The 5,000-nt window shown below is 44.2% G+C and overlaps 1 protein-coding gene across 1 annotated transcript in view; it reads right to left on the bottom strand.

The window, feature by feature from the left end:
- iglon5 (IgLON family member 5) overlaps nt 1–5,000 on the bottom strand; it is a gene marked incomplete at its 3' end in the record, with an annotated part of 81,737 nt that overhangs the window by 46,146 nt on the left and 30,591 nt on the right. The gene's annotated exons all lie outside the window — the stretch shown is intronic.

Consider the following 5,000-nt stretch of genomic DNA (forward strand, 5'->3'; position numbering starts at 1 on the left):
ACATTCCAGCTTCTATACCCATATTACTGAGATACGTTTTTTGTATGCATTAGAAATGCAAAAAATGTGTTTCGTCATGCCAATGAAGCAAATAAAATTGAAATTGAAATGAATGAAACGTGAGCTGCTGTATTACCATATCTCGCTCCAGGTAACAGGATAACGAGATCGTTTTGACATGCAATTCACACCCTCCTACCTCAAATAGTTACATCTCATCTGTTTAGCCAGAGAGCATATCTCTGGTCACATTAAAAGCTCACTACTCCCTGAAATTGTGAACAGGAAGTACGCTAACCCTGTTTTTAAAAATAAAAGCGTGCTTGACTGTGTTACGGTGCAAGAGACAAATCTAAAACGGTCACACACACATTGACGCACAGCAACACACCCAATACACACTAACACACATTTCCTTTCTCTCGCTCTCTCTGGTCTCCTGTTGTTGAGTCATCCTGTCATATTGTCAGGCGTGTTGAACTCCTGGGTTCAACTGTTTCTAAACGTTGTGTGTGTGTGTGTGTGTGTGTGTGTGTCCATAGATGTGTGTAGTTGTACGTAAAGTATGTGCATGCCTGTGAGTGTATATATATAAATATAGTAGGAGTCATCAGTTGTCTCAAAGTGCATGACGTTGATGAAGATTGGACCCGATCTCTGAACCCCTGAGGCCACTGAAGTCAAGCTGCGCTCTACCGCCTTCTCATCCTCCTCCTCTATCTACTCCTCCCCCTCATCCTGTCTTCATCCTATCCTCAACCACCTAGCCCTACTGCCCTTCTCCTCCTCTCCTTCTCCTCCCTCTCCTCCTCTTTCTCATATTTCCCCTCCTTCTCTTCTCCTCCTCCTCATCCTCTCATCTCCTCTTCTCCCCCTTCACTTATCTCTCTTAGAGAGAGAGATTCTCTTAGAGAGACGGATTAGAGGCAGAGGTAACGACCATCGACCAATGGTCATCTTGCGGTATTTTTTAAATCATCCGATATTTATTTACTATTTACTCTATTTAGCTTGTATCTTCTAGAGTTACATTACCTTCCTGTGCTTTCTGCCGTGACGCCTGGATTTCGGTCTCGGAATGATAAGGTATAAGCCATCTTATCTTCACTTACATTATTGTTCCATTCATTAGTCGCTGATGCTAATCACAGCTGGTTCCGTTAAGCACTGAGCTATAAGCTAACATGGCGAGAAAGTTGTCATGGAAACTCCCGCTCGTCACGGGTTCCCGACACTCGTGCTTTGCTCGTACACTGCGATGATGTCACACAAACTTAAATGACTTTTCGGGGACGTTGGGTGACCTATAAATATGTTAATAAATGCCTTAATATAAACAGCGTATTTTCACCTTGAAAAGTGTTTATTTTTAGATTGTTTTTGAGCCCTGTGCTTTTCCACTGGCTCTCTCTATGGCCTGAGTGTTGTAGAACCACTGCTGGCCACCGGGAGCAGTGTGGCCTCAAATCTCGAGACCTGAGGGTTTGGTTTTAATGAGAAGTGAGCTTGGATAGTTGGCAGAGGTTAAAGGTCATGCTGTAAACGTCAGTCCTCACGTGTGGGTCCCTGTACGGATATAATTACGGAGTGCAGGAGTGTTAACAGGTCCCAACATTGACTCATTAATTACACTACAGTGATATATTGTGTGTGTGTGTGTGTGTGTGTGTGTGTGTGTGCGCGTGAGTGGAGTGTATGTATCTGCTGTATGTGTGTGTGATTGTGCATGCGCGTGAGTGTGTGTGTGTGTTTGTGTGTGTGATCATGTCTGTTTTTGTGAGTGTGTGCATGCGTGTGCTCTTGTCTGTTTGTGTGAGCGTGTGCATGTGTGTTGCCGTTTGTGTGTGTGTGTGTGTCTGTGGGCTGCTCTCTAAGTGCTGTCTCTTGTCGTCTGCAGCTCAACATGTCAGGGGACCGACAGCTAGCTCCTGCGCTACCTCAGCTTAGCATTAGCAGCAGGCAAAAGCTAACATTAGCAGCGGACTGAAGCTCATCCATCACAGCCCTGTTAGCGTTAGCCCCTTGCTCTCAGAGCGCAGCCCCCCGTTCCCAGGGTGACAGCCCCCCCACCCATCCACTAGTCTGGTGAATTGCTCCTCTGATCACAAGTGACTGTTCAATTCTAGGAGGAGATAAAGTTCCTTCTACAGCTCCTCCTATGCCAGGATCTCCTCCTCCTCCTCCTCCTCCTCCTCCTCCTCTGGATCTCCTCAGCCCTGAGGAGATCCAGAGCTCTCACCACACTGGGCTGTCAGGCGATGAGGGTGATGTAGATGTACACGCAAATATGTATATGTACTGTGAATATATATATATATATATATATATATATATATATATAAAGAGAGAAAAGTACGATTTCTTCTTCATTCACAGATGAAACCGATGACGGGTTTTCAATAATTTTTTGTAACAATGTCAGACATGCAGAATACACATTGAATACTAAATCAATATATCTTGCATGTAAACAACTCTACATTAATTTGTGCTGGAGCACTCATGTAGTACATGAATACATGGTATGCATGCCGAGTACCCAGGAGAGAGCTGGTGTTTACCGCATCGAAGTGAATTTAAAGCGTGTTCCAACTGAAGGTATTTCGTGTTTTGTTGGATCCAGAGACATTAGTATGCAAAGCAAACATATTTTAATTAATGCTCATTAAAATAATAAGTCAAACCTCACAACATGACTAATTAGATCATCCTACAACCGCATGTTTAGGAATTTATGTGAAAATTAAGATTAATTGACTTTAGGAAAAATGAGTAAAAAATGATGTGTGCCTTATATTGTTTGTGTGTTTGTGTGTGTGTGTGTGTGTGTGTGTGTGTATGGGTGTGTATGTGTGCGCCAGTGTATATTTGTGTGTCTGTGTGTGTGTGTGTGTGTATGTTTGTGTCTGCAGAATTTGAATAAGAAAAAACATACAGTCTAAGTGTGTATGTATGTGTGTGTGCTTATGTTTGTGTTTAAGTGTGTGTATGTGTGCGTGCCTAGGTGCAGCTTTAAGTGTGTGTGCTCGTACTTGTGTGTGTGTGTTAATGTGTACGTGTGTGTGTGTTTCATTTTGTGTTTGTGTTTGTGTGTACGTTTTCTGTGTGGGTGTATCTATTTAGTTCTGAGAAAGTGATATGACAGAGTAAGAAACTTAATATAGTATCTCAGGAAGGAGAGAATGGAGTCTCACTTCTGAAGAATCAAAGTGTAATTGATGTGTTTTTGGTAGCAATTATAGAATAGCTATGTTGCTATATGCTAATTGAAACTTAATCAGATTTCCCAACCCAATTTACCTCACAGATGATATTCGACATTGATTAAAGAGATAGAGCTTAGCTTTGAGGAGGACTGCCATAGCATTTGGATTAAAAGGAGGATTTTACTCGGCAGTTAAGAGATGCATTCGTAGATCAGACACACAGCCTCTGTGTTTCAGGGCTTCAGAGCGAGAGATGAGAAATGTATGATATTATTTATTATGATATGATATTAAACTCACAGCTCTTGCTAAAGCTCAGGGCAGGCAGAGCCAAGGCGGGCTGCGCTGGGAGGGAGGGAGCTGAACTAGTCGACTCTTTTAGAGGTGAGGCGAAGAGAGAGAACACTGCAGTCATCACAGCCAACTCTCTCGCTCTCTCTCTCTTTCTCTCTATCCCCCCTCACCCTCTCAATCTGCCTATTATGTCACACAAAGCAACATGTTTGCACAACAGAAATACTTCGACATAAACACCCCCCCCCCCCCCCCCCCCCCCCTAACCCCGCAACACACAAACAGACACACACACAGACACACAAACACACACACAAACACACAGATGCACGCTCCAACATCATGTGCATCCATGCTGGTCCAGTAGACCTGGGGCCCGCCTATAAGGGACAATTAAACCCTGTCATGTGTGACCCTCTGCCTGCCCACATCACTGCCCTCTCTGGGGTCTCCCAGGGGCCTCTGCAGGGGCCCTGACTCAGTCACCGCTCATCTGTAGTGACTGCAGAAGTATGCTCTCTCGCTCATCTCTCTCATCTCTCTCCCCCTCTCTAATCTATCTCTCCCGTTCTCCCCCTTCTCCTCTCTCTCATCTCTCCCTCCCACTATCTATCTCTATCTTTCTCCTCCTCTAGTCTCTCTCTTCTCACCTTCTGTTTATCTCTCGCTCTTTCTTCTCCCTCTCGTCTCGCCCTACCCACCCTCTCTCTTTCTGTTGGTCACTCGTTCTTTCTTTCGCTCTTTCTCCTTTCTCTCCTCTCTCATCTCTCTTTCTTTGCTATCTGTCGCTCTGGCCCTCCCTCTCTTTCTTTCCTCTCTGTCACCCCTCGATCTCCCTCTCTCAATTTCTCTCTCACGCTCTCTAAAACAGAAACATATATATATATATATATATATATATATATATATACTCCTCAGAGAGTTTTCTTGAAAACAGTCCTGGGGAAAAAGCGCCAGCGTTGCCCGCTGCATATCAGCACCATGATGAACAACGCAGCAAAGTGAGAAGCAAACGCTGCAAATAGAAAGTTGGGGAGAACAATGCAGGACCCAACAAAATGATATTCAGAATGCACCAGAGAGAGAGAGAGAGAGAGAGAGAGAGTGAATGGGTCAATGACAGGCTTGTATAACAGATAAAAGAGAGGGCGAGAGAGAGAGTGAGAAAGAGAGACAGACAGAGAGAGAGAGAGACAGAGATGGAGAAATAGAGAGATGTTGTGGGCGTTCTGCTTTTAGTCAAGTGCAAACATTTTAACCTGAAGAGGAAGCGGAGGCATGGAGACCATTACACCTCCTCCATATGTAAATACAAACACACACATACACACTGGTATGAAGACCTTGTGTATCCTATTTGCTGACAGCCCCATCTCAAGCAAACACTAGGAGAGAGAGATGGAGATAGAGTGAGCTCTATAACATGTAAACCAATGCGCCAACATATTTATTAAATCAAACAGCTACCAGAGCTTGTCACTCACACCTCCCCCCTCCAAC

The sequence above is a fragment of the Pollachius pollachius genome (assembly GCF_949987615.1).
Source record: "Pollachius pollachius genome assembly, chromosome: 1".
Lineage (NCBI taxonomy): Eukaryota > Metazoa > Chordata > Actinopteri > Gadiformes > Gadidae > Pollachius > Pollachius pollachius.